At 38.2% G+C, this 8,547-nt stretch overlaps 2 pseudogenes; both read left to right on the top strand.

The window, feature by feature from the left end:
* Positions 1 to 1,870: 1,870 nt before the first annotated feature.
* On the top strand, positions 1,871 to 2,852 carry LOC150019315 (PIN2/TERF1-interacting telomerase inhibitor 1 pseudogene; annotated as a pseudogene).
* A 562-nt stretch (positions 2,853 to 3,414) lies between these two features.
* Positions 3,415 to 4,396, top strand: LOC150019314 (sperm-associated antigen 7 pseudogene; annotated as a pseudogene).
* The last annotated feature ends 4,151 nt before the right edge of the window (positions 4,397 to 8,547 follow it).

Genomic DNA, 8,547 nt, shown 5'->3' with positions numbered 1-8,547 from the left:
TTTTTTGATAACAAAGAGAAAGAAATGCATCTCTCATAAAATATTAACCAAATTGAACTACATGGAGACACAGTGTAATGATTTTATGAATGTTAGTCCTTGACCAGTTTGCATGGATATATCCATACTTCTACATCATAGCTGCGATTACAAATTACAGCTATCTGCATTAGAAACAGGAATATTTTTAGGGAAAGCAGTACTTGAGCAATGTTTACATAACACACATTTTATATAGAACTGATTATATGTGAAAAAAATCTTAAGCACCACAAGGATTGAAAATACTTTCAGAGCATAATGTCAACCTTAATATTATGGAAGAACTCAGTGATAAGGCCAAGCAAAAACAGGATGGCTTCAAGGTAGACAGATACTGATAGATTCATTCACTCATTTGTTAACTCATATATCCACTTAGTAAAAAATTTAATTGATTACTTTCTGTGTGCAAGGCACTTGTCTTCACTGAGGATACAATAATGAACAAAACACATGCTTTCTGAACCCTCAAGAAGCTTACATTCCCATGGGGATGAATGGTATCAAACAAATAATTAGAGACTTGTGTAATTGCAAGTGTAACAACTGCTACAGAACTAAGAGCTGTATATATATTTATCCTCATCGGAGGACTTTTTTTTTTTTTTCATTGCTTTTGGGGAGGGGAGGAGGAAAGAGAGAGAGAGAGAGAGAGAGAGAGAGAAATACATAGAAAGAGAAACATTGATTGGAGGAAAGAGAGAGACAGAGAGAGAGAAATACATAGAAAGAGAAACATTGATTGGTTGCCTCTTGTAGGCTCCCCAACCAGGGACTAACCCTACATCCTTTCAGTATACAGGATGATGCTCCAACCAACTGAGCCACATGGGCCAGGGGAAGAACTGTGTATTCTGAAAATATATGGCAGGACACCTGACAGAGTGAACGGATTCAGGGAAGGTCTGAAATCCAAAGGATGAGCAATAATTAGACAACATATTCTATAATATCAAAATAGCTTTTGATAAAAGCTGTCTAAAATCACGGGTAGTATTCTAGAAGTGAGTTTGAGTTTTAGTGTCCTAGCACTCTCAAAGCAGAGGGCTAATAACTGAGATTGCTACTCACCTACCACATACTTATTCTCTTTTTCTTTCTTACTAGCAGAACCCAATTTTATTTAGAAAAACAGCACTCTCAGGTAAAACAATGACCTTTTCAGGTCTGTCCCCTTATTGCTGGTTATTTGACACAATCTTAACTAATACAAAGGAGAGCAAAAGGTACTGAATTGGGCTTCTAGGTAAGCTCCTCAGAGAAGGCTGTTTTAGCTGTGAAACACAATTTTTACCACTTGACCTTGCCCTTCATTTCTGAAATGAGAATGTTAAGGCAGCAGCTATAGTCAATATCCTGAGAACATAAGGGGAGGGTCATCCTCTAAGCCTGGTACAGCAGAAAGCACAAGAGGGCCTAGATGCCTGGTGGTGTTATGGGGCCCCTGTACTCCTGGTTCTCACTATCAGTGTTCTTTAATTTGAGAGAATACAAGAAAAATTAATCTGCATGCATGTTGGGTAAATAAATTCTTATCTGAGGAAAACTTGCTTTCCTTCTCCTCAGATGGCTTTATCTTCTTTCTGCTTTTGTGTTGACAAAGTAAGAAATAAATGTTCAAATAAATGTTATGTTTGCTTATTGTGCTATTTATGTGATTATATAAGTGATAAGTAAAGAAGAATTAAAAAGTGAGGGATGTCTCCTCTAGCTAGCTAGGTGATCAAAAATGCTTCATGGTGTTGCTTCAGTTCACCCGGTGTGAGTCCAGGCAGCCAGTAGCCTAGTTGCTCAGGTCTGGAGGCCACACCCTCTCAAGCTCTGTGACATGTCAATGTAGACTGAGCATCACCGGAAGCTGAAGTAGACTGTGGATCCAAGAAGCACCACAAGGAGTAATGATGATTCCAAGTTTGGCCAGACAATACCGGACAAGGTGGGCAGCCTGAAGGAAAGGGCTTAAGGGCTCAAGAGCAAGGAACCATAGATCATATTAAAGTTCAAGTTAAAAATAACCACCTGGCACTTGGAGCTAACATCAACAATGATGGCAACTGGATTGTTCATCAGGATGATTTTAATCAGCTTCTGGCGGTACTGAACAGCTGCCATGGGCAGGAAACAGCAGACTCCTCAGATAAGAAGGAAAATAATTCTTTCAGGCTTGAAGAAAAGACCAAAATATCTGAAAATTGTGTTCACTGTATGTAATTCACAAAAGGAAAGGATATGTCACCTCAGAGCAAAACTGATTTTTCTGCAGTTTGGGGAAAAGCAGAGTAAGAAGATTTTCAAGGACGATACCAGCCCTGCCACTCCAGACAGTAATGGAACCTCCACTAGGACAACCATGCCTTCACCATCCAAGAGGACTTTGCCAAATGGATGGCAGAGCTAAAGACAAATCACAGTTCATGCCTGTAGGGCCTGACCTTCCAGAGATCCAAATGGAAAGAAAAGGGAAAGAAAAGAAAGAAAGAGGCAAAAAGATAAAAATGGAGAATTACACCCAACCCAAGACCAAGAATAAGAGAGACCAAGTTAAGCAGCAACTCAGAGACCCCAATGGGATGAGAATTCTGATGCTTCTACTAAGGGTGGGGAGGATTGTGTGTGGCCCCTGGGTGACCAGGACTTACCACCAAAACCCCCTAAAATGTAGAGAAAAGAAAAAGGTACAAAAGCAAAATGAGGCAGCAGTGGATGCTACAATAAATGAAACACCAGTGGAAAAAAAAGAAGAAAAAGAAGAAATGTTCCAAACAAATCCTGTTGAGCCAGGGCCTTACAGTCTCTCAGATATCAGGTGATGCCAAGCAAACACCTTTGGCCTGAGGTTGGAGCAGAGTTTACCCAAGAGAGTTTGTGTACATTGTTTAACATGCCTATGGGTTGCTGAGTCTTACCCTATTACCACATTTCTTCTCAAGTCATTCCCAGAAGAATATTTTAATATTCCAAATCTTCTCAAGTCATTCCCAGAACATTTTAATATTCCAAATCATGCTTCTCACATACAAATAAATTTCTTTTTAGACTCTGAAAAAAAAAGAATGCTTCATAGAAGAGGTTGCACTTGAACAGATTTCTGTCATGTTTTATTATAATAACTTATTTTCTATTGGGATACCAATGGTTTGAGACTGGAAGATCCAAATGTTAAAGAGATAGTCTAGTTGTGAAATAGTATTCAGAGGCCATGAGAGGGGTTTTTTTGGTAGTAAAGAAAAGGAAGATGAGAAAGAGAATAATGGATAGCTGATGATTCTAGATATGAGAGGAAAAGGTGAAGAAAAGTGAAAGCCAGCTTTCCGTTTTCAGGCTTATCTAAATAAAGAATTACTGTAGACAAGTGAAAATGGATAGACTCCCAAGATGGCGGACCTACTGGGCTCCATCCTGAGCTCCATGGAAAAGCCACCCAGCCTCGGTGACCAGGAGACTCGGCGCAAGGCCCGAGAGCAGGCTGCCCGCCTGAAGAAGCTACAGGAGCAAGACAAACAACAGAAAGTGGAGTTTCGTAAAAGGATGGAGAAAGAGGTATCGGATTTCATCCAAGACAGTGGGCAGATCAAGAAAAAGTTTCAGCCAATGAACAAGATAGAGAGGAGCATATTACACGATGTGGTGGAAGTGGCTGGCCTGACATCCTTCTCCTTCGGGGAAGACGATGAATGTCGCTATGTCATGATCTTCAAAAAGGAGTTTGCACCCTCAGATGAAGAGCTGGACTCCTATCGTCGTGGAGAGGAGTGGGACCCTCAGAAAGCTGAAGAGAAACGGAAGCTGAAGGAGCTGGCTCAGCAGCAGGAGGAGGAAGAAGCTCGGCAGGGGCCTGTGGTGGTGAGCCCCCCCAGCAACTACAAGGACAAGTATAGCCACCTCATCGGCAAGGGGGCAGCCAAGGAGGCGGCTCATGTGCTACAGGCCAGCAAGACCTATGGCTGTGTGCCTGTGGCCAACAAGAGGGACACGGTCCATTGAAGAGGCCATGAATGAGATCCGAGCCAAGAAGCGTCTGCGGCAGAGTGGGGAAGAGTTGCCACCTACCTCCTAGGCGCCCCAGCTCCCTGGGGCAGGACGGGGGCAGAGAGGGACAAGGCTGCTGCTATTAGAACCCATTCTGGAGCCCCACCTCTGAACCACCTCCTAACATCCATCACTTACTTAGGCTGGAGGAAGCAGGTGTTTGATTTGTCACTGTTAGAGCTTGGATATGTATGTGGTGTGTTTATGTGTGTATGCAAGACAGTGTGAATGCCCAGGTGGGTATTTAATCTGTATTATTCTCTGTTCTCCTTTGAACTTTCTTCCCCATGGGGATAGGGTTACTTTACATTCAATAAACACTGTTTGACCCCCTCCCCCCCAAAAAAAGAAAATGGATAGATGGTTGTGTAATTGGGGAAGGCAAGGTAATTTAGTTTTATTTTAAGGTTATCTAATGATAATGAAGTGGAATGCCCATCAAAAACTAGAAATTTGTGATTCAAGTGTGAATTTTATAATGTTATATTGGAGAAACTAGTTAAATCAACAGTTTTATTGCCTATGTGATTTCATCCATCAGAACTTTTGCTATTCTTTACTGAGCCTTAAAGATCATGGTTAGTTGAAAACTTAGTCCCTCTCAAAAAACTGCATTAGGATAAAGCATCTTTTTCACTGTGCCAGGAGAATATGGAAAATAAAATCAATATTTATGTTTTTCCTATCACAATTAACATTTTGTCATATCTATAGTAAACTCTGTTTTTCTAAAATAACACTTATTGTTTTCTAAGTCATATAACTAAAGAGGCATATTTTTAGAATGATGAATATTAAGAATGCTGAAAGTAGTAATGATAACATGCTTGTAATTATAATTTGCAATATGAAAAACAAAGATAATTTGATTATTACCCAAAATGCCTTTCTTTTCTATAAAGCCCAAATCAAGCAACTTGGGTAAGCATATTGGTAAATTGCTGTAGTCAAAGTTTTTTGCATATTCAGGCAAACTTCACTACATTTATAGTTTATAAATTTTTTCACCATATATATTTGATTAAAGACTTTGAAAGTTTCATTGACATCTTCTAATGTTAATTCAATGATAGGACAAGTTTTATTATAGAAGAAGTACTAAGTGTCTTTTTAATAATTATATATTTGGAATTTTAAAGTAAAATTTTAGACTAGAATATACTTAGTTTGAAATAACAGCTAGAACAAGTATCTCAAAAACATAATTAACATTTATTTTAGTTCAAATAATAATGGGTGATTTATACTATATTACGCTACCTAACATTTATATACATGTCTGTGGATATATACATATAAAAATTTTATATAATATATAACATTATATATACATATATGCATATGTATTTAGAGTATGGAACAAGAAACATGCATGGAAGAATATTTATTTTATATCTTAAAATAAGTAGTTCTGGTTTAATTGCGTAGAATCTTAGCTCTACTGAAGTGTATGTTTTTCTGGCATATAGCTATTCTCTCCAACCTGTTGTATATTGCTGTGGTCTTGTCCTAGTGAGAGTTCGTCTCCTAAGCACTATAAGACTGAATTCTATTCTGCCTCTGTGGCTCTTCACCCTCTTTCATGTTGCCTTTCTGAGTTCTTTGTTGAGGGTCTGAGGATTTTTTTTTATTTCTCCCTGCAAATTTTACCCTTCACTAGTTTTCAGCTTTACTCTTTAGCTGTCTACCATTTCAGGTTCAGAATTTGGCAAACATCGAGGAAGAGGCTTGTACTTGTTGTCAGTTCTTGCTCTAGTGTGACTTTGGCTCCTAAGTTATCACTAGATTACAGATTTTACTCTGTATCTCCAGCCCAGACCTCTATTTCTTTTGCATGTTTTAGCACTCAGCAGATTCTTGATAGTGACAACAAATGAACAAAAAAACAGTGATGAGTTTGGGGCCCCCTAGTCTTTAGTTCCTTGTGTTAGCCTATGTCACCTTCAAAAACTCCACTAGTTCCTCTTTTCCTTAGAGTAATTTCTCTGCCTATGACAAACCCAATCTTTAGCTCTTACCCTGACTTGGTAAATGTCCATATGGAAGAAAGCTGCTTACAATGTCAATTCACACAGGAAGAACCTTTTCCTTTTTTGAATTTAGTACATAAAGTTCTCTTTGCTTCTACAGATCTCTTATATCTTTGAAACTATGATTTTTTCTTTTTGTTTTTAGGTCTATAATCTAGTATAAATTAATTTTTTTTTTTTGGTTTTTCAATTACAGATGTCCCATTTTTCGCCCATTTCTCTCCCCCACCCAGCCCACCCCTTTTCCCACAATCATATGCCTCCCTGTCGTCCATGTCCATGAGTCATTTATACACATTCTTTGACTAAACCCTTTCCTTACTTATCCCCCTTCTCTTCCTCCCCCGTCCCCCCACCCCCATTGACTGCTATTCTGCTCTTTGTTCTATTTAGTTCCTTTGTTTGTGTTGTTCTTTAGTTTCCTGTATTAGGTGATATCATATGGTATTTTTCTCTCTTTGCCTGGCTTATTTCACTAAGCATAATTCTCTCTAGTTCCATCCATGTTGTTACAAATGGCAGGAGTTCCTTCTTTCTTTCTGCTACATAGTATTCCATTGCGTAAATGTACCACACTTTTTTGATCCACTCATCTACAGAAGGGTATTTAGGCTGTTCTCAGCACTTTGCTATTATAAACAGGGCTGCTATTAACATAGGGGTGCATAACGTCTTTTAAATTAGTGTTTTAGGATTTTTCAGGTATAGTCCTAGCAGTGGAATCGCTGGTTCAAAAAGCAGTTCCATTTTTAGTTTTTTGATGTAATTCCATACTGTTTTCCATAGTGGCTGTACTAGTCTGCATTCCCACCAATAGTGTAGTAGGGTTCCCGTTTCTCCACATCCTCGCCAGCACTTGTTGTTTGTTGATTTGTTGATGATGGCCATTCTGACTGGTGTAAAGTGGCATCTCATTGTGGTTTTTATTTGCATCTCCCTGATGGCTAATGATGTTGAGCATTTTTTCATATGTCTATGGACATTCTGTATGTCCTCTTCGGAGAAGTGTTTGTTCAGGTCCTTTACCCATTTTTTAATTGGGTTGTTTGTTTTCTTGATGTTGAGTCGTATAAGCTCTTTATATATTTTGGAGATCAGTCCTTTGTCTGAGGTATCATTGGCAAATATGTTTTCCCATATAGTTGGTTTCCTTTTCACCTTGCTGATGTTTTCTTTTGTGGAGCAGAAACTCTTTAGTTTGATGTAACCCATTTGTTTATTTTTTCCTTTATTTCTCTTGCCTTTGGAGATGTATTTGTGAAGATATTGTTACGTGATATATCTGAAATTTTCCTGCCTATGTTTTCCTCTAGGACTTTTATGGTGTCATGGCTTACATTTAAGTCTTTGATCCATCTCAAGTTTATTTTCGTGTGTAGTGTAAGTTGGTGGTCTAGTTTCATTTTTTTGCACATCCTTGTCCAGTTCTCCCAGCACCATTTGTTAAAGAGGCTCTTCTCACTCCATTTTATGTTCCTTCCTTCTTTATCAAATATTAGTTGACCATGGAGGCCTAAGTTTATTTCTGGACTCTCTATTCTGTTCCACTGATCTATATGTCTGTTCTTATGCCAGTACCAGAGTGTTTTGATCACAGTGGCTTTATAGTATTGTTTGATATCTAGTATTGTGATTCCTCCTGCTGTGTTCTTATGTCTCAAGATTGCTTTTGCTATTCGGGGTCTTTTTTGGTTCCATATGAATTTTTAGAGTATTTGTTCTAGGTCTGTGAAATATGTCATTGGTATTTTAATAGGGATTGCATTGAATCTGTAAATTGCTTTGGGTAGTATGGCCATTTTGATGATGTTGATTCTTCCCATCCAAGAACATGGTATTTGCTTCCATTTATTTGCATCTTCCTTAATTTCTTTCTTCAATGTCACATAATTTTCAGAGTACAGGTCTTTTATCTCTTTGGTTAAGTTTACTCCTAGGTACTTTATTTTTGTTGTTGCTATAGTAAATGGTATATTCCTTTTTGTCTCTATCTCTGGTATTTTATTGTTGGTGTACAGAAATGCCTTAGATTTCTGTATATTTATTTTGTACCCTATGATTTTGCCAAATTCACTTATTTTATATCGAGTAGTCTTTTAGTGGAGTTTATAGGATTTTCTAGGTATACTATCATGTCATCTGCATATAATGAAAGTTTTACTTTCTCTTTCCCAATTTGGATGCCTTTTATTTCTTTTTCTTGTCTGATTGCTGTGGCTAGGACTTCCAACACTATGTTGAAAAGGAGTGGAGAGAGTGGACAACCTTGTCTAGTTCCTGAGTTCAGGGGGAATGCTTTCAGTTTTTGTCCATTGAGTATGATGTTGGCCTCAGGCTTCTCATATATAGCCTTAATTATGTTAAGGTATGCTCCCTTTACTCCCATTTTGCTGAGTGTTTTCATCATAAATGGGTGTTGTACTTTATCAAATGCTTTTTCTGCATC

This window comes from Furipterus horrens, unplaced genomic scaffold (genome assembly GCF_987537825.1).
Source record: "Furipterus horrens unplaced genomic scaffold, mFurHor1.1.pri manual_scaffold_2, whole genome shotgun sequence".
Classification (NCBI taxonomy): domain Eukaryota; kingdom Metazoa; phylum Chordata; class Mammalia; order Chiroptera; family Furipteridae; genus Furipterus; species Furipterus horrens.
Note: the sequence above shows the minus strand (reverse complement) of the source record. Positions and strands in the feature narration are given on the sequence as shown.